Consider the following 21,832-nt stretch of genomic DNA (forward strand, 5'->3'; position numbering starts at 1 on the left):
TATATTGACTTTTTTTTTTTTTAGAAAGTTCTTGTGCCTCTCAAGTAGCAGAATATGAAGTTCCCTCTTTGACCTGTGTTCCCATTTTGGTCTTTGGTTTTCTAAAGTACTTATAATGGAATTAAATATTCATGCAGGCATGGCATGTCATTTGAAGATGGCAGCGTCATAAGTTTCTCAATAATTTTCTGCTGGTAGTTTGCTTCTCTGTGTCTGTTGCTAGGCAGCGCCACCTGGGAGGTCTCTCCCTGCACTTTAGGCAAAACCTCAATCCAGCCAGGGGAGGGAAGGAGGGAGGACTCCTGACCCTGATCGGGAAGGAATTCACGTTTGTGTCAAACAAGTGCCAGCAAGAAAGGAATTCATTAAGGCAAAAGTAGTATCCAGTGTTCAGGAAAAGTGACCCTTTTGCTTGTGCAGCCATGTAGGTGGCAGAAAGCAAGGAAGAACAGCGGAGAGATTGAAAGTTCACCTGCTCCGGGTAGGGCAGATCCCTTGCCAACTCCTAAAGCCTGGGTCGCTCAGTCACTGCTTGATCTGCCCGGTGTGGGAATTACATCCCTACCACCCCAGAATCTGGGGGAAGCCACGGAGCACTGGATGGAGTGAGATTCAATTCTGAGAACTTTCCAAAGGAAGGGGAGGAGACTTGTCAGGCAGGCTGAGAAAGAACTTGTTTGAATTAGCTGCGGGTCACCCAGGCGTTGGGAAGTGCGAGCCCCTCCTACTCAGAGGTTCCCACAGCCACTTCCCTACTGGTTTGCTATAAAACAGGGAGAGAAAGGATTTCGTTTTTAAGACTAGAAAACTGAATGAAATAGCAAAGTGACAGACCCTTACCCCTGGTGGCGCGTGCTGGTGGGTTCTTGTTTTTGTTGCAAAAAAGGTTTCAGTGACAAAGGGCAGTGGGCCTAAGCAGCAAAAACTTTATTTAAAGAGACAGTACACATTCAGAGGGGAGGCCCTTTAAGGTTCAAGGTTTGGGATTTTATAGGGCCTTTTTTGTAGAGGTCAGTATAAGTCATGATGTATACAGGTGATTCATAATTCCTTTGAAGTTTTGTATTAAGAATAAGGCTATTTAGGTGACTGTTGATCTGGATCTTGACATTCTTCACCACCTTGGTTCCCTTACACTCCAGAGGCCTGGCTCTCGTGCTGGTTACAAAGTTACGTGACTGATTAAGGCAACTGGAAGGGGAGGAAGAACAGCATGTAGATAAAGTTAAAGAATAAGCTGGGCCTTTTCCTCAGGATTCGTAGATGTTTATGATGGTGTGACTTTTGTCTCATCTGCCCACTCTATCTCATGTCTGTGAGTTTTTCAGAGGGACATCATGTTCTTCTGATTTCCCCTGTTGCAGTGGGAAAGCAAACAGAGCAGTGAAACAAGATAACATGTCAGAAAATTACACCTTGTGATGTGTAAGGGTTTCTTTTAAGTTTCTCTTTTGAGGTACAAAAAGATAAATGGGCCTACTTTACAAGTGTCTGAGCCATTCAACTTTTCAGTAATCAGAAGACTTTGTGGACCTCGAATCACTTGATTCATTTCCTTTAAATGATTCATGGGCACAGACAATGCAGTATATTCTGTACCTGATTACAGTGGCCCCCTTTCTGTGAACATTTTCCCTTTTGCTTTTGGTGTCTCTAGCCTTGCATAGATTTTGTAGGGAGGAACAGCTTTGCCTCACCTACTAACTATATAGCTTTGGGCACCATACTTAGTCTCTTTGAGACTCAATATTCCTATCTGTCTACAGGCTTCATAGCGGTTGGGAGACCAAATGAGGTGATGCATCAGTAACTCAGTCTAGCTTCTAGCATATACTCGTTTGGTTACTATCTTTGTTTTATAGGTGTTTGTGTACCTGTAGGAAGGAGATCCACACTCTCTGCCCCCATCTCCCTTCATTCTGCTCCCTTGTCTATGATCTCCTCCCAAGCAGTACATCCTGGACAATAGGAAGGCCCTTCTGATCTGTTTAAAAAACAGCTTCTTTGTCCTACAGTCTCTGGAGAACTTGCAGGTTGACCTGAAACTACCTTCCAATAAGCCAAAACCCATTCCTCAAACACATCACCATCTTTCTGAAATAATGTCCCCTGCTGTCAGTGACTACTTGCTCCTTTCCTCCTAAAGCATTCTGTTTTGGTTTAGATTCAGGGATTCTTAAACTCTAAGATCCCTGAATAATATGTTGCCCAACAGGCAAAACTACTGTATGGTATTTGAAGTCAGGACAATGGTGGCGTTTGAGGTGAGTGGTGGTTACAGGTATGTGTTCACTTTAGGAAAGGTAGGCCACTTGAGATTTGTGTGTTTTTCTGTATCTATGTATATTTGTTACTGTTACATAAGATAGAAATGTTTATTAATTTTTTAAAAGGTGCCTTTTTTCCTCTTTTTGCAGGTACCATAATTCAATATATTTTTTATAAACATATTCACATATATATTTTTGAAGAGTAAATATTTTTAGTTGAGAAAGTCTTTCATGAAATTAAATGAGGAAGCATTTCTAAGACTTTAAGGTGATATAGGTTAAAGTCTATTTATAAGCTCTTTGATCATACACACATCTATATGGTTTGTAGTTGTTCCACTTAGCTCATTATTGGTTGTGTTCTGGTAAAAATGAAAATTTAAACATGTTGCTACCTCTTTCACCCTACAGTTGTAATTCTTATGGTTTGAAAAATGTGCTTTTTTGCTTTCCTATCTTTCTTTATATCGTCAGTTAGCAGTTATTAACCTGAATGGAGAGAAGTTAATTTATAAAAGTATGTGATTTGAAAACTTACGTTACACCTTTAGATGCACTTGATGTGCAGTTTCTATTGGCACTGGCTTTACATGCTTGCTTTTGCTTGGCTTTTCCAAATAAAGCTTATTTTGAATACCAGGACAGCCAGAGATTAGCTGGAAAGTGAGAGAGAACAATTTTTGCTCTGGATGGAGAACAAGAAGTAAATAAGTTTATCTTTAATTGACTTACTATTTTCTCCTAGATTGGAAGGAAGACTGATGAAGAAAAATAACATGATTCAGATAAACGGATTTTTAACTTCTTTATGTCTTATGCTTGGTTTCTATTTCCCATGTTTTCCTGCTGAGAAGAACAACCACTACAAAAAAACAAACCCATTTTTGTGGCCAACTTGAATATATAAGGAATGTTTTGGGAATATAGATGTAATAGTCAAAATATATCATTTAATTAACTTAGCTATATATATATTTAATAATCACATATTTATGTAAAATAATATTATAATTAATGTTTTTTTTCTACCTCAGAATAATTTTCTTCCAAATCTTTACATACATGTTTAATATATTTGATGTCAGTGTCTTCATTATTAGAGTCACATTTTTAAAGCATCCAATGCCATTTTTCACAGCATGTTCTCATTTTAGTTGTCTGTGATATAGCACTTTTGGAATTCATGTATGGTGCTGTAATTGGAAATTTTATTCCAAGCCACAAATAACCATTCGCATAATGTCAGGACAGTTGCTGTTTTCATTCTTTCTGTGTAGGTAACATTGGAGATGCCCACAGTTTGTAGATTTGCTTTGTTAAATATGCTTTCCTTCCTTCCATCTATTTATTCATTTATTTTATTTATTTTGAGGTGATTGTGCATACAATGTTTAAAATTAAAATAATGCCATAACAGCCTTTCCCTCTTCTTTTTATACTCCCATTACTTATTTGCCCAAAGGTAGCCCTTTTCAGTTCTTTTAACTGTGTTTTCTGGTGTTCGCCTATTTCTAAACAACACACCATATGCTTTAAGTGCTATCTATTGGTTTCTTTTGAAATTTTAGATATATATTGATTTCCTGCTGAGGATTTACTTCTCATGCACAACCCTTTACTATCAGTACACACCTGCTCTTCCTGTCTCTCCATTTTCTGGATGCAGTCATGTTACAGTGTGTGGTTAAAATAAATATTTGTTGTTTACTTTATTATGACTGCATTTTGTTTGTGGCTGAGCTTTTGCATAGTTATGTTGAAATGTTCCAGATTCTGCTTTCCAGTTGGTTGTAGTGAGCTGTTTTGTTTCTTTCTTGTTTATTCCCAGAATTTTGAAGCTTCACACTGGGACATAAGTCTTACAATTTTTTGATGTTCACGATCCTTTCAATTTGGGAAATTTTCTTGTACTGTTTCTTTGATAATTTTCTGTCCATTTTTTTCTCTTTCCTTCAAATTTGTTAGTTGGATATTTGGGTCCAGTTTGATTCTCTACTTTTCTTATGTATTTTTCTTAGCTATTTTCCCTCTCTCTCTGTTTTTGTTCTATTTTCTGAGAAGTTTTCTTAGTGTTAAACTTTTACATTCTGCTAGCATGTTTGTAATTTCAAACTTAATTTTTTATTGATCTCTGAATATTTCATTTAAAAAAAAGATCCTGTTCTTTCTTGTTTTATGGGTGCAATGTTGTCTCTTTTCCTTGGAGAATATGAATTGGATTATTTTGCTGTTTTCTTTTGCTCTTTGCACTTTTCTTTTTCTTGTGTGTTTCTCCGTATCAGCTTGTTTTGGTTCCAGATTTTAATGTTAGAGACTTTTCTAAAAAAAATGGTGAGGCTTTAGTTGTCTCTTCATATTTAGGAGTGAAACAATAAAAAGTACACTGTTAATTTTCCCAGATCACTATAGAACCTTCTGGCAGAGACCAGACCATCTGAGTTACTGACTCTTAGACATCAGAATCAGTAGATCTTTTCTTCTTAAATCTTTCAGTTTCTCCAAAAGGGAGTTCCCTGTTTATCTCTTTGTAGGGTGAAGGCCTGACTCTGAGGATTTAGGGGAGTCATGTGGTGGAAGGGAGCCAGAGGTCTCACCATCCGATCCTATAAATGTTTAATGCCTTTATTTCAGCCTTATCTGATGTCTCTGAATCTGAAGTCTTGCTGTATCATTTTCTCCAGAGAATAAACTGCCTCCTGTTATGGGAATAGGGATGGTTTATGTGGCTTTACCAGGTGGGGAGAAGGTATGGGGTTCTAACTTGCCACCTCTTATTTTTTCTTGAAACAACACAAACTTATTATTTTATAGTTCTATAGGTCAGAAGTCTGACATGGGTCTCACTGGGCTAAAACCAAGGTGTCCACAGGACTTCATTCCTTTTTGAGGGTCTGGAGGAGAATCCATTCCTTTTCTTTTCCTACATTCTGGAGGCTGACTGTACTTCTTACTCATGGCTCCCTTCCCCCATTTTAAAGGCGCAATAGCAGGTCAAATACATCTCATATTACATTATTTTCACCTCCTCTGCTGCCTTCCTCCTTCACTTTTTAGGACCCTTGTGGGTATATTGGACCAAGCTGGATAACCCAGAATAATCTCCCTATTTAAAAAATTTTTTTAAAACCACAATGTAAAATTGACCATCTTAACTATTTTTAAGTGTATGATATACAGTAATGTTAACTACATTCACACTGTCATGCAACAGATCTCTAAAACTTTTTCATCTTGCAAAACTGGAAGTCTATACCCATTGAGCAACTTCCCTTTCTTCCTTGCCCCTGGGCTCTGGCAACCACAGTTCTACTTTCTAAGAGTTTGACTACTTAGATACCTCATGTAAGTGAATCTTATAGTCTTGTCTTTGTGTGACTGGCTTATTTTACTTAGCTTAATGTCCTTATAGTTTATCCATGTTGTAGCATAGGCCATGATTTCCTTCTTCTTCTTCTATATGTATATATCAACATTTCTTTGTCCATTCATCTGTTGATGGACACTTCTACTTCTTGGCTATTGTGAATAATGCTGTAGTGAATATGGGTGTGCAAATATCTCTTTGAGATTCTGTTTTCAGTTTTTTTTTGGAGGCATATATTAAGAAGTGAATTGCTATACCATAGGGTAGTTCTGTTTTTAATTTTTTGAGGAACATCTGTACATTGGCTACACTAATTTATATTCCCACCAACAGTGCACAGGAGTTCCCTTTTCTCCACATCCTTGCCAACATTATATTTTGTGTTTTTTTAATAGTTGCCATCCTCAAAAGTGTGAGGTGATATCTTATTTTGTTTGTTGATCATTTCCCTGATGACCGGTGATGTTGAGCACCTTTCATATTCTTGTTCACCATCTGTAGATCTTTGGAGAAATGTCTATTCAAGTCCTTTGTCCATTTTTAATTGGGTTATTTGTTTTTTGGTGTTGAGTTCTAGGAATTCTTTATATACTTTGGGTATTAACCTCTTATATAGATAGTTTGCCAATATTTTCTCCCATTCCATAGATTGCCTTTTTACTTCCTTTGCTGCACAGCAGTTTTCAATTTGGGCATAGTCCCATTTGAATATTTTTGCACTTGTTGATGTATTTTTGGTGTCATTGCCAAGAAATCATTGCCAAATCAAGTGTTTATTTTCTCCTAGGAGTTTGATTGTCTCAGAACTTACATTAGCTCCTCAATCCATTTTGAATTAATTTTTTTCTTTTTTTTTAATGTGGAAAATGCTTATGTTTTAATATCAGGTGAAAAGATATAAAATTGTGTCTGTATATATGACTATACAAATGTATGGCATGCACACACAAATACACACAGAGAAAACAAATGCATTAAAAGTGGCAGGAAGAAAATATACCCAAATATTAAGAGTGGTTGTTTTTGGACAGTAGGACTTCAAAGTGTTTTACATTTTGATGAATTATGAAATGAATTACAAAAATAATTCATCCAGAATTAGTAAAAACAAAACTAAAAAAACTCAACAACAACAAAAGTATTTAGTCATGACACCATGTGAGTAGTTTCATTTACTGGACTATTTCCAGGATTTACTGTATAAATGACTGAGTTTTTGTTATAAATGTATACATTTTAGAGACCAGAAATTAAGGACTTGGAGTCACATAACTAAAAAACTTCTGTATAAATCATAGCCTGTCTTCCTTTATTCTGCCATTAACGTCCCCTATTTCAGAAAAAAATTGTATGCAAATAAATTGATAGACATGAGGAGTGCTTTCCCAAAGGTCAACTGTATAGCAAATCAAATAAAAATAAATTCGACTACTTGATATTTTATACATTTTACTCCAATTACAACCTAACGATCATTCTGGGGAAAGGGCAGAAGGATGGATGTACTTAGTTTTTCAAGGCTCAGGAGCTATTTCACATAATTGCTTTTCTTTGAACACCACCAATACATCTTTATTAGATTACCCCATAAATTTTGGAACTTAATAACATTGTTTATATAGTGCTTTCTTTTTTTTCTTTGTGAGGGCATCTCTCATATTTATTGATCAAATGGTTGTTAACAACAATAAAATTCTGCATAGGGGAGTCAATGCTCAATGCAAAATCATCAATCCACCCCAAGCCTAATTTTCATCAGTCTCCAATCTTCTGAAGCATAACGAACAAGTTCTTACATGGAGAACAAATTCTTACATAGTGAATAAGTTACATGGTGAACAGTACAAGGGCAGTCATCACAGAAACTTTCGGTTTTGCTCATGCATTATGAACTATAAACAGTTCAAATATGAATACTCATTTGGTTTTTATACTTGATTTATATGTGGATACCACATTTTTTTCTTTATTATTATTATTTTTAATAAAATGCTGAAGTGATAGGTAGATACAAGATAAAGGTAGAAAACATAGTTTAGTGTTGTAAGAGAGCAAATGTAGATGATCAGGTGTGTGCCTGTAGACTATGTGTTAATCCAAGCTAGACAAGGGCAATAAAACATCCACGTATGCAGAAGATTTCTCTCAGAACAGGGGCGGTGAAGTTCTAAGCCTCACCTCTGTTGATCCCCAATTTCTCACCTGATGGCCCCCCTGAGACTGTGCCTGTCTTAGGTTGTTCCTCCCTTGAGGAATCTTACCCGTCTCTGGCTAACCAGTCATCTTCCGGGCCCATACAGGGAAATGTAAAGTTGGTAAGTGAGAGAGAAGCCTTATTGTTTGAAAAGGTTAGCTTTTTACTTCTTTGCATATTTATGCCCTGTGGCTTCTATGCCCAGCACTTGTCTTGAGGTATCTTTACCACTTGGAAGAATTATGATACTCGGTAAATTTGATATGAGGCACGAATTCTATTTAAGGGTTGTAATTAGGAAGGAAGAAGAAAAGCTATAGAAGTAGCAGGCGGAAGAAAACATGGGAAGATTGTTTATTTCTTTGACATATCTTCTTGTAGAGTAACTTCAGCATGTATAGGTTTTAATCTACTACTTAAATTGCGCACACACATTAATATAATAGGAGTTCAGTTGCATAACCAAAGCATACCTGTAATCACCAGCCATCTCCAGTGAAACCAAGAAAACCAGTTAGGCACCTTAGGCATTTGTGAAAACTTATCTATGATATGGTGGATATTGTCCAACTGAACTTGAACAGTCTGAGAGAAATCAGACAAATTAAAACAACCCATTCCGGGGGACTGTTCACATCCCATATGTTCTTTTAACAGTAAATAGTCTGTAGTTGTAAGATTTTGGAGCACTACAATTTGCAGTTCTCCTAATTCTTGGTTGAGTTCCAACAGTATAGATCCAGTCAAATTTGTTGTTTTACTATATGCACAGGCCAGCTTAGATATCTCCTTCTTCATTCCCATGGCAAGTCCAGGAACTGGTGGGATGAGTGCATCTACACCTGTAACAGTGCATGGATCTTTGCTGGGGTTTTTTGATGATCATCTTCTGGCATGAGTCTTCCAGAGAGTGCTGATGTTGGAAGTTCTTTTTCATATCGTATCGTAGTTGATTTTTGGGGTAGCCAAATTAGGCTTTGATCCTCTGTATAAACACAAACAGGCCCTTTACCTACACTTTTATATGCTCTTTATACCCTTGTGTAGAACTCACTGGAGGTCACCACACAGGAACTGCCTTTTTTTTGGTATCATTAATCTACATTTACATGACGAATATTATGTTTACTTGGCTCTCCCCTATACCAGGTCCCCCCTATAAACCCCTTTACAGTCACTGTCCATCAGCACAGCAAAATGTTGTAGAATCACTACTTGCCTTCTCTGTGTTGTACAGCCCTCCCCTTTCTCCCCCACCCCATGCATGCTAATCTTAATACCCCCTTTCTTCTCCCCTCCCTTATCCCTCCCTACCCACCCATCCTCCCCAGTCCCTTTCCCTTTGGTACCTGTTAGTCCATTCTTGAGTTCTGTGATTCTGGTGCTGTTTTTTTCCTTCAGTTTTTCCTTTGTTCTTATATTCCACAGATAAGTGAAATCATTTGATATTTCTCTTTCTCTGCTTGGCTTATTTCACTGAGCATAATACCCTCCAGCTCCATCCATGTTGCTGCAAATGATTGGATTTTCCCTTTTCTTATGGCTGAGTAGTATTCCATTGTGTATATGTACCACATCTTCTTTATCCATTCATCTATCGATGGACATTTAGGTTGCTTCCAATTCTTGGCTATTGTAAATAGTGCTGCGATAAACATAGGGGTGCACTGATCTTTCTCATACTTGATTGCTGCATTCTTAGGGTAAATTCCTAGGAGTGCAATTCCTGGGTCAAATGGTAGGTCTATTTTTAACATTTTGATGTACCTCCATACTGCTTTCCACAATGGTTGAACTAACTTACATTCCCACCAGCAGTGTAGGAGGGTTCCCCTTTCTCCACAGCCTCGCCAACATTTGTTGTTGTTTGTCTTTTGGATGGCAGCCATCCTTATTGGTGTGAGGTGGTACCTCATTGTAGTTTTAATGTGCATTTCTCTGATAATTAGCGATGTGGAGCATCTTTTCGTGTGTCTGTTGGCCATCTTTATTTCTTTTTTGGAGAACTGTCTGTTCAGTTCCTCTGCCCATTTTTTAATTGGGTTATTTGTTTTTTGTTTGTTGAGGCGTGTGAGCTCTTTATATATTCTGGATGTCAAGCCTTTATCGGATGTGTCATTTTCAAATATATTCTCCCATACTGTAGGGATCCTTTTTGTTCTATTGATGGTGTCTTTTGCTGTACAGAAGCTTTTCAGCTTAATATAGTCCCACTTACTCATTTTTGCTGTTGTTTTCCTTGCCCGGGGAGATATGTTCAAGAAGAGGTCACTCATGTTTATGTCTAAGAGGTTTTTGCCTATGTTTTTTTCCAAGAGTTTAATGGTTTCATGACTTACATTCAGGTCTTTGGTCCATTTTGAATTTACTTTTGTGTATGGGGTTAGACAATGGTCCAGTTTCAGTCTCCTACATGTAGCTGTCCAGTTTTGCCAGCACCATCTGTTGAAGAGACTGTCATTTCGCCATTGTATGTCCATGGCTCCTTTATCAAATATTAATTGACCATATATGTCTGGGTTAATGTCTGGATTCTCTAGTGTGTTCCATTGGTCTGTGGCTCTGCTCTTGTGCCAGTACCAAATTGTCTTGATTACTGTGGCTTTATAGTAGAGCTTGAAGTTGGGGAGTGAGATCCCCCCTACTTTATTCTTCGTTCTCAGGATTGCTTTGGCTATTTGGGGTCTTTGGTGTTTCCATATGAATTTTTGAATTATTTGTTCCAGTTCATTGAAGAATGTTGCTGGTAGTTTCATAGGGATTGCATCAAATCTGTATATTGCTTTGGGCAGGATGGCCGTTTTGACTATATTAATTCTTCCTAGCCACGAGCATGGGATTCGTTTCCATCTGTTAGTGTCCCCTTTAATTTCTCTTAAGAGTGACTTGTAGTTTTCAGAGTATAAGTCTTTCACTTCTTTGGTTAGGTTTATTCCTAGGTATTTTATTGTTTTTGATGCAATTGTGAATGGAGTTGTTTTCCTGATTTCTCTTTCTGTTGGTTCATTGTTAGTGTATAGGAAAGCCACAGATTTCTGTGTGTTGATTTTGTATCCTGCAACTTTGCTGTATTCCGATATCAGTTCTAGTAGTTTTGGGGTGCAGTCTTTAGGGTTTTTTATGTACAGTATCATGTCATCTGCAAATAGTGACATTTTAACTTCTTTACCAATCTGGATTCCTTGTATTTTTTTGTTCTGTCTGATTGCCGTGGCTAGGACCTGCAGTACTATGTTAAATAACAGTGGAGAGAGTGGGCATCCCTGTCTAGTTCCCGATCTCAGAGGAAATGCTTTCAGCTTCTCGCTGTTCAGTACAATGTTGGCTGTGGGTTTATCATAGATGGCCTTTATTATGTTGAGGTACTTGCCCTCTATTCCCATTTTGCTGAGAGTTTTTATCATGAATGGATGTTGAACTTTGTCAAATGCTTTCTCAGCATCTATGGAGATGATCATGTGGTTTTTGTCTTTCTTTTTGTTGATGTGGTGAATGATGTTGATGGACTTTCGAATGTTGTACCATCCTTGCATCCCTGGGATGAGTCCCACTTGGTCATGGTGTATGATCCTTTTGATGTATTTTTTAATTTGGTTTGCTAATATTTTGTTGAGTATTTTTGCATCTACATTTATCAGGGATATTGGTCTGTAGTTTTCTTTTTTGGTGGGGTCTTTGCCTGATTTTGGTATTAGGGTGATGTTAGCTTCGTAGAATGAGTTTGGGAGTATCCCCTCCTCCTCTATTTTTTGGAAAACTTAAAGGAGAATGGGTATTATGTCTTCCCTGTATGTCTGATAAAATTCCGAGGTAAATCCATCTGGCCCGGGGGTTTTGTTCTTTGGTAGTTTTTTGATTACCGCTTCAATTTCGTTGCTGGTAATTGGTCTGTTTAGATTTTCTGTTTCTTTCTGGGTCATTCTTGGAAGGTTGTATTTTTCTCAGAAGTTGTCCATTTCTCCTAGGTTTCCCGGCTTGTTAGCATATAGGTTTTCATAGTATTCTCTAATGATTCTTTGTATTTCTGTGGGGTCCACTGTGATTTTTCCTTTCTCGTTTCTGATTCTGTTGATGTGCATAGATTCTCTTTTCCTCTTAATAAGTCTGGCTAGGGGCTTATCTATTTTGTTTATTTTCTCAAAGAGCCAGCTCTTGGTTTCATTGATTTTTGCTATTGTTTTATTCTTCTCAATTTTGTTTATTTCTTCTCTGATCTTTATTATGTCCCTCCTTCTGCTGACCTTAGGCCTCATTTGTTCTTCTTTTTCCAATTTTGATAATTGTGACATTAGACCATTCATTTGGGATTGTTCTTCCTTTTTTCAATATGCTTGGATTGCTATATAGTTTCATCTTAAGACTGCTTTTGCTGTGTCTCACAGAAGTTGGGGCTTAGTGTTATTGTTGTCATTTGTTTTCATATATTGCTGGATCTCCATTTTGATTTGGTCATTGATCTATTGATTATTTAGGAGCGTGTTGTTAAGCCTCCATGTGTTTGTGAGCCTTTGCTTTCTTTGTACAGGTTATTTCTTGTTTTATGCCTTTGTGGTCTGAAAAGTTGGTTGGTAGGATTTCAATCTTCTGGAATTTACTGCGGCTCTTTTTGTGGCCTAGTATGTGGTCTGTTCTGGATAATGTTCCATGTGCACTTGAGAAGAATGTGTATCCTGTTGCTTTTGGATGTAGAGTTCTGTAGATGTCTCTTAGGTCCATCTGCTCTACTGTGTTGTTCAGTGCTTCTGTGTCCTTCCTTATTTTCTGCCCGGTGGATCTATCCTTTGGGGTGAGTGGTGTGTTGAAGTCTCCTAGAATGAATGCATTGCAGTCTATTTCCCCCTTTAGTTCTGTTAGTATTTGTTTCACTTATGCTGGTGCTCCTGTGTTGGGTGCATATATATTTAGAATGGTTATATCCTCTTGTTGGACTGAGCCCTTTATCATTATGTAGTGTCCTTCTTTATCTCTTGTTACTTTCTGTGTTTTGAAGTCTATTTTGTCTGATATTAGTGCTGCAACCTCTGCTTTCTTCTCGCTGTTGTTTGCCTGAAATATGTTTTTCCATCCCTTGACTTTTAGTCTGTACATGTCTTTGGGTTTGAGGTGGATTTCTTGTAAGCAGCATATAGATGGGTCTTGCTTTTTTATCCATTCTATTGGTCTGTGTCTTTTGATTGGTGCATTCAGCCCATTAACATTTAGGGTGACTATTGAAAGATATGTACTTATTTCCATTGCAGGATTAAATTCATGGTTACCAAAGGTTCAAGGTTAGCCTCTTTAGTATCTTACTGCCTAACTTAGCTTGCTTATTGAGCTGTTATGTACACTGTCTGGAGATTCTTTTCTTCTCTCCTTTCTTATTCCTCCTCCTCCATTCTTCATATGTTTGGTGTTTTGTTCTGTGCTCTTTCTTGGAGTGCTCCCATCTAGAGCAGTCCCTGTAAGATGTCCTGTAGATGTGGTTTGTGGGAATCAAATTCCCTTAGCTTTTGTTTGTCTGGGAATTGTTTAATCCCACCATATTTAAATGATAGTCGTGCTGGATATAGTATCCTTGGTTCAAGGCCCTTCTGTTTCATTGCATTAAATATATCATGCCATTCTCTTCTGGCGTGTAGGGTTTCTGTCAAGAAGTCTGATGTTAGCCTGATGGGTTTTCCTCTATCGGTGACCTTTTTCTCTCTAGCTGCCTTTAAAACTCTTTCCTTGTTCTTGATCTTTGCCATTTTAATTATTATGTGTCTTGGTGTTGTCCTCCTTGGATCCTTTCTGTTGGGGGTTCTGTGTATTTCCGTGGTCTATTCAATTATTTCCTCCCCCAGTTTGGGGAAGTTTTCAGCAATTATTTCTTCCAAGATACTTTCCATCCCTTTTCCTCTCTCTTCTTCTTCTGGTACCCCTATAATACAGATATTGTTTCTTTTGGATTGTTTGCACAGTTCTCTTAATATTGTTTCATTCCTGGAGATCCTTTTATCTCTCTCTATGTCAGCTTCTATGTGTTCCTGTTCTCTGGTTTCAGTTCCATCAATGGCCTCTTGCATCCTATCCATTCTGCTTATAAACCCTTCCAGAGTTTGTTTCATTTCTGTAATCTCCTTTCTGGCATCTGTGATCTCCCTCCGCACTTCATCCCATATCTCTTGCGTATTTCTCTGCATCTCTGTCAGCATGTTTATGATTTTTATTTTGAATTCTTTGTCAGGAAAACTGGTTAGGTCTGTGTCCTTCTCTGGTGTTGTCTCTGTGATCTTTGTCTGCCTGTAGTTTTCCCTTTTCATGGTGATAGGAATAGTTTGCAGAGCTGGAACGGGTGACGATTGGAAGAACTTCCCTTCTCTTTGGTTTGTGGCCTTCCTCTCCTGGGAGAACAGCGACCTCTAGTGGCTTGTTCTGGGTAACTTCACGCAGACAGGGCTTCTGCTTCCTGCCCGGCTGCTATGGAGTTAATCTCCGCTGTTGCTGTGTGCGTGGCCTGGCTCGGGCAGCTGCTCCAAAGTGGTGGAGTCGCGTTGGAGGGTTCGCGGCTGGGAGGCTATTTATCTCCGTAAGGGGCCTCCGTGCTCCCTGCAGCCCAGGGGATTAGGGTGCCCAGAGATCCCTGGATTTCCTACCTCTTGATTAAGTGTCCCTCCCTGCCCTTTTAAGACTTCCAAAAAGCACCTGCCAAAGCAAAACACCGACCACACACACACACACACACACAAAATTTTTAATTAAAAAAAAAAAAAAATTGCCGCTTGTTCGTCTTTATTCTCTGGCGCCAGCCTCAGGCATCTGCTCACCGGTCTTGGTGCCCTTTTTCCCTAGTATTGGGGTCCCTATCCCTTTAAGACTTCGAAAAAGCACTTGCCAAATCAAAACAGAAAAAAAAAAAATGGCCGCTCTCTTTTCTTACGTCCTCTGGTGCCGGGCCTCCGGTACCCGCTCACTGCTGTTGCTGCCCTATTTCCCTAGTATCCTGGGCCCCGCGCATGCACTGTGTCTGCTCTCTGGTCCGGATGCCTGGGGCTGGGTGTTCAGCAGGCCTGGGCTTCGTCTCCCTCCCGCTCTGCCTATTCTTCTCCTCCGGTACCTGGGGGGAGGGGCGCTCGGGTCCCGCAGGGCCGGGGCTTGTATCTTACCCCTTTTACGAGGCACTGGGTTCTCGCAGGTGTGGATGTGGTCTGGATGTTGTCCTGTGTCCTCTCGTCTTTATTCTAGGAAGAGTTGTCTTTGTTATATTTTCATAGATATATGTGGTTTTGGGAGGAGATTTCTGCTGCTCTACTCATGGCGCCATCTTGGCTCCACCCTGAATTAATTTTTGTATGTGGAGTCACACAAGGTCTGACTAGTTTTTGTACGGACTTTTAACCATTCCCCCTCTTCTCAAATCCTTGCCCTCTCTTGCTGAGGAATCAAAAGCTCTGTGTCCTGAGCCTTTCTGGAGCAGTCAGCTGGCAGCATCTGCCTCTCTATGAGGTTGCCACATGCTCTGCTCTGCTCAGCAGTCATTTCCTTCTTCCATAATGCCACTGCTGTCTGTGTCTGCTCTAATGTACTTATCTGTTCTTGTCCTTATGGGTTTATGTCTTTTTTCCTCTTTCAATACTTTTTAACTGGGATTTTGAGGGAAGAAGAGATAAATAGCCCTATTCCATTGGCCACTTGTAACCCCAAATCCATATTGCTTTTTTTTTTATTAAGGTATCATTGATATACACTCTTATGAAGGTTTCACATGAAAAACAATGTGGTTACTACATTCACCCATATTATTAAGTTCTCCCCCATACCCCATTGCAGTCACTGTCCATCAGCATAGTAATATGCCACAGAGTCACTACTTGTCTTCTCTGTGCTGCACTGTCTTTCCCATGATTCCCCCCACAACATGTTTACTAATAATAATACCCCTCAAGCCCCTTCTCCCTCTCCCCTACCATCCTCCCCCACCCCTCTCCTTTCATAACCACTAGTCCCTTCTTGGAGTATGTGAGTCTGCTGCTGATTTGTCCCTTCAGTTTTGCTTTGTTGTTATACTCCTCAAATGAGGGAAATCATTTGGTATTTGTCTTTCTCTGCCTGACTTATTTCACTGAGGATAATACCTTCTAGCTCCATCCATGTAATCGCAAATGGTAGGATTTGTTTCTTTCTTATGGCTGAATAGTATTCCATTGTGTATATGTATGACATCTTCTTTGTCCATTCATCACTGATGGACACTTAGGTTGCTTCCATATCTTGGCTATTGTAAATAGTGCTGCAATATGGGTGCATATGTCTTTTTGAATCTGCGAACTTGTATTCTTTGGGTAAATTCCTAGGAGTGAAATTTCCGGGTCAAATGATTTTTCTATTTTTACTTTTCTGAGGAACCTCCATACCGCTTTCCAGAATGGTTCCAGTTTCATTCTCTTGCATGTAGCTGTCCAGTTTTGCCAACACCAGTTGTTGAAGAGGCTGTCATTTCCCCATTGTATATCCATGGCTCCTTTGTCATATATTAATTGACCATATATGCTTGGGTTTATATATGGGCTCTCTATTCTGTCCCATTGGTCCGTGGGTTTGTTCTTGTTTCCATGTTACTTTTTAAAATAATATTTGAAAGGTTTTTTAAAATGATAATCTCATATTTACTATTTTTAGGTCCTACCTCCCCCAAATAGTTCAATCTATTCCTTTGCTTCCTTTTTGCTAACCAGTTTCTGCCAAGTTGATCATAGGCATCTAAAGCTAGTAGTAATTGAAGTTACTTTCCCAAACATTATTTCTTTACTCAAAATAAACCAAGATTTGTGTTTTTAATATGAGACTTAGTGAGGCCTTGAATATAAGCAACAACCTATTTCCTGGGGTATACTTTTATCTGGGGGGAAGCCATTGATTTATCTTCAGGTATGTATACTGTATATTGGTATCATCAGGAGATGTTCTGTTATGTAAATATATTTTACTGTGAAGGCTTAATTGAACACTTTTAAGCTAATTAATGACAGGTGTCCCATTTTTTCTCTCTTTTTTTAGTTAGTTTGTGACAGTAGCTTTCTTTGTGGCAGTACAGATCTTCCTCAACTTATAGTGGGGTTATATCCCCTTAAATACATTGTATGGTGAAAATATCGTGTCAAAAATCCATTTAATATACCTAACCTATCAAACTTCATAGCCTAGCCTAGCCCACACTATACATGCTCAGAGCACTTACATTAGCCTATAGCTGGGCAAAATCATCCAACACAAACCTATTTTGTAATAAGGTGTTCTCATGTAATTTATTGAATATTGCACTGAAAGTGACAACCAGAATGGTTTTATGGGGACAGAAGGTTCCAAGTGTATTAGTTGTTTACTTTTGTAGTTGTGAGGCTGATGTGGGAGCTGTGGCTCACTGCCTTGCCCAGCATCATGCGAGGGTACGTACCACATATTGCTAGCCCAGGAAGAGAACCAAATTCAAAATTTGAACTATAGTTTCTACTGAATGCATATCACTTTTGTACCATCATAAAGTTGAAAAATTTTAAGTCAAACCATTGTAAGTTGGGAATCTCTGTACTTGATTATTTACAGGTATAGCACTCTTTCTTACAGGTAGGGTAAAGAATGATTAAATGGCAGAATGCCTGGTATGACCAGGTCCTTAGGGACTATCATGAAGGGTTTTTTGTGTTCCCAGAATTGTTTCCTCACAGTTAAGCCTGTAAGTTAGCTCAAGTTATCAGCTACCCAGTTTGGTTCATGGGAACCCTTAGAATTTTTATTCCAGGGTCCAGGGGTGGCTTCAAAGAGTTCACGGTCCCTGAAATTTGAGTGGTGGTAGAATAGGTTTAGATTTCATCAGGTACTCAATGATACAGGGCTTACATGAACCTGAAAAGAGTTGAGAACCTACTTCTAATTGATTATTATAGAGAAAAAATATATAGAACTGATTAAATTCAACACAACCGAAATAAGAGACTACCTTGCTAGCTACAGTTAGATTTCACATTCTTTCATGTGTAAGTACATGGGGCTATACATAGGGACTAAATGAATAGCTCTTTTTTTTCAGATGCAAAACATTATCTCTAGCTTCCTGATTATGCAAACACCCACTCATACATATGTAATTATAAAAGGTATCATTTAAGAGGGTTGTGTTTTGGCTTCAGAGAAATTACCACCTTTTTTATCAGTCATCTTGTAAAGAGGATAACTACTAAGGCTAAAAAACTAGTCTGTTTTCATATTGAAGCTACTATTGTTAATTTGCGAAAATCAGTTATGTTGACAAATTAAAGATAATATATATTCATCTATTATACATATTAGGAGAAATACCTATATGATAAAAAGGAGAAATACCTTTATGTGATAGAGAGTTATAGACTTTAGTCTTCAATTAAGAAAAGATGGGACAAGTTTTATGTTATGTATATTTTATGACCAAAAAAAGGCTTAAAAACAGAAAGAAAAAAAAGATGGAGGTGGGGAAGGTCAATTGTGAATTTTTTGTTTCCAGTCTCATATTTTAATATTTTAATGCTTTTATTTGTAGTGGGGTGTACAGATTTAAAAGGTCTCTTTCAGCTTTAAGACTTCATTATTCTGTGTTTGAAGTGGTTAAGCTAAAATTGTTTCTTTATTCTAGATACACCATTGAGTTCTTCGGGATGCACAAAACTGTGTTCTGGAAACTTATGAAATAGAAGACAAGACTCTGCTTCAGGAAGTGTACATGAGAATAATTTTAAAGGAACCCATCGATAAATGCAAAACAGTAGCTATTGGAGGTATGTAATAACTTAGATGTTGGTTTGAACCTGGGGTGAGCAGATGAAAGTAGTAACAAATTTCTAGCCAGGGACCTCACTGACTTCTTTTCTGGGAATAGGGCAGCCAGTATCAAGCTCAGGGATTGTTGTTCTTGGAATCAGCTGTTACTTATTGGCTTTCCTCTTACCCTGAAGGACATCAAGGCCGTTTTGAGTCTGACTGGGTGTTGGCTGCCATGCACTGACTGCTTACCCTGTTAGTCATTGACTTTGACCTGCTTATCTCCTTGACCCCCATAAGTCACCATGTGAAGTGGTTACTTCATTTTCTTGCTTATAACCTTCAATTCTTATCAACAGTGTTTGTTGTCAGGCCAGGGTCATGCATTATTTCATATCCTGAGACCCTCAGTGGACGTCTGGCTTTGATGCATTGGCGTGCTCTTCTGGCATAGCCTGTCGTGCTGTGTGTCACCTTGATCCTTTAGTTTCTTTTTCTCATCTACCAGTCCAGAACACTAAAGGTGTATCCTGTGCCAGGTATTTTACATCTTTTATCATCACACCATCATGAGAACATTATAAAAGTCTCATTTTCTAGATGAGGACACTGAAGTTCCAAGTGGGTCCATAACTGGCCTACTGTTTCCCAGAGAGTAAGTGGCAGAATTGAGATTCAGCACTAAATTATCAGTCTTATATATATTTTGTGCTGTGGAGACAGTTGGAAACAAGGTTTGAAAAATATCCTAATGCTTATAGAATTTTAACCTTTTGTTCTACTTTTTTCACCATTATTTGCTACTTTTTCCCATTGCATGGAACCTTATTTGGTTTATAATTATACTTATAACATTTAGTTAACATATTAAATATTTTCAACATTCAGTTTCATAATTTAACTGAAAGTCTATTATTGGCACAACACGTTTTTAAGATATGTCCTCTTTCTAACATAGGCTCTTATGTCTTGATACATTCTGAGTTGATTATGAGTCCAGTAGAGAAGGTAGGAGTAGACATTTATACTTCTAATCCTATGGTATCTGTGACATCATTTGTACCATTACCCAGAACCTTTCAATATAGAGTTTGTGAAGATGAGGTAGGTGAGGAATGATGTGACTTTGTCAGGAATCGTCTCATCTAGTTAACAAAGTTGTTTCAGAGTCTGAATCCTTTAAAGTGTAGAATATCAGTGCTTAGTATTGGCTCAGTGATCACTTTCAGCCTGTGTAGCTGGGAAGTTACCCTGCAGAATATGAGTTTCAAGTTTAAGTGAGTGTAAGAATAAATGTTTTTTCTTTTCCCAACAGTGGCCTAAATGATTTGAAAATCTGTGTACCTAGGTTTCTGAAATATTTTTGTTACATTAGAAGATGGCTATATATACTGATATGTATTTTTAATCTTCACTAAAATCTTGGGAGGTAGGTGTGGTCAACCTTCTTTGAAAGATGATAAACTAAGGCTTGTGACATTATGAAACTTGCCCAAGCTCATGAAATTAGAAACTTGTGGAGCCAGAACTTGAACCCAGATTAGTTGGATTTCACAGACTGTGCTTTTAGCAATTATACTGCCTCATCAATTGCACACAGTGGTGACATTTAGATGGCAAACGTGTTCAAGAAATGTTTTTATGATTTGCATTAATACAAAGGCAGTCTTAAAACAAACAGTTAAATGGACTGGTTCCTCACAGAAGTGAAGATGTGAAGCCTTCTAGATAGGCCTGGGGCAATTGCTGGTGAGGTTGCATCCAGATAGTGACAGTTTTGGTTTATGACAGACTGAGCCACTCTGCAGGAGTGGGAGGTATGTCTACTCTGGCCGCTTGTCATTTCCAACACTGTGCTTACTACACTGCCAGTAATACTTAGGGTTGACTCCATTCCAAAGTACTTGTATTTTGGATAAACGGCTCTTCCTTCCAAAGTACTTGTAATTGGAGTTCGGACACACAATCACACAGTTAAGGACAGTTCTGGCATTTACTCAGGACTTGTAAAATTTATGAAATACACAAACCTCAAATTACAGGTATACCATATTAATTTTACCATAAGTAAAATTTCTTCCATTATTAAATGTAATCTTTTTCAGAATTGAAATAGAAAATTTGGTAATCATTGACAAGCTCAGACAAACAAAATACAAATCTCTACTCAGAGGTAGCCACTGATAATATTTTGGCGTGAATGTTTCCAGTTTTTATTCTTATGAAAAGTATACCTCCTAAAAAGTACAAAATTAGAATTATTGTGTTCTAGATCCATTTTTACTTAGGATAACTTCAGCTTTTTCCCCAGCATTTAAAAATTTTCTTTTATAACATGCTAAAGAGTGGTGACAAAGAATTCCATATGGGTAATGAATGGCATTCGTCCTATTATTTTGGTGACCTAATCCGAATTCTGTTCAGCTAGTACTTCTCCAAATTAGGCCATAGTGGTAGGAAAGAAGTATTTTAATAAACAAGAACTCTGTAATTGCCACTAGTTTTCAAACATCTTATAAAAAAACTAATGGTTAAGATGGTTAAGAATATGATGAGAAAAGCCAGATCACTTCCTCTGTCCCATTGAACAATGAGTCTGACTTGTAAATTTCCCAGTACAATTGCTGTGCATGGAGCGAGCACTGGAAGTTCTCTTTAGACCTAGAAATTTTGAAACTGTTTTCCTTTCACTGAGGTGACCTATCTATGCCAGGTCACTTCAGGTTTTCCACAGTGAGATGAAACCTCTCAAATCCTGGTTCACAGGTAGTTTGGCCCTGCTCATTGTTGAATGTGTCAGTGCTTCAGGTACTAGTTACTCAAGCATTTTTCCCCTTCTTTTCTTGGGTAAATATTTCATGTGGACTAAACCCTGGGTCAGGCAGCTGCGTGGACCTGAGGAAGCCCCAGGCCTCATGAGTAATGCTGCTTTTGCAGTCTTTTGGGAGATACTCATAATGCAGGACTAATATGGCTTTTCCCAAGCTGAAGAGTCTGTTCCTAGAGGGACTAAACTGCAAAGATGGTTACAACTGAGACAGTGAGCATGTAATAGAAGCACTCTATTTATAACCGCTCATAGAAACTGGGGACTATAACACACTGCTCCTCACTATTCTTTTCTTGTAGAGAACATCAGTAAGTTAAATTATCATTGTCATCATCATCATCCTTCTCCTCACCAGGCCACACTGCTTCTCAGACATGGTTCTTACTGCCCTTGGGATTCCGGTGTGCCTGGGAGTGGGGTAG

At 38.3% G+C, this 21,832-nt stretch overlaps 1 protein-coding gene across 3 annotated transcripts in view; it reads left to right on the plus strand.

Moving 5' to 3' along the window:
- The window catches only part of SGMS1 (sphingomyelin synthase 1), a 310,623-nt gene that overhangs the window by 155,241 nt on the left and 133,550 nt on the right, over positions 1–21,832 (plus strand). For all 3 annotated transcript variants that reach the window (XM_036924032.2, XM_036924033.2, XM_036924034.2), the window contains exon 3: positions 18,456–18,597. The gene's annotated coding sequence lies outside the window, so the exon portion shown is untranslated. The remainder of the gene's footprint in view (positions 1–18,455; positions 18,598–21,832) is intronic.

This window comes from Manis pentadactyla, chromosome 8 (genome assembly GCF_030020395.1).
Source record: "Manis pentadactyla isolate mManPen7 chromosome 8, mManPen7.hap1, whole genome shotgun sequence".
Lineage (NCBI taxonomy): Eukaryota > Metazoa > Chordata > Mammalia > Pholidota > Manidae > Manis > Manis pentadactyla.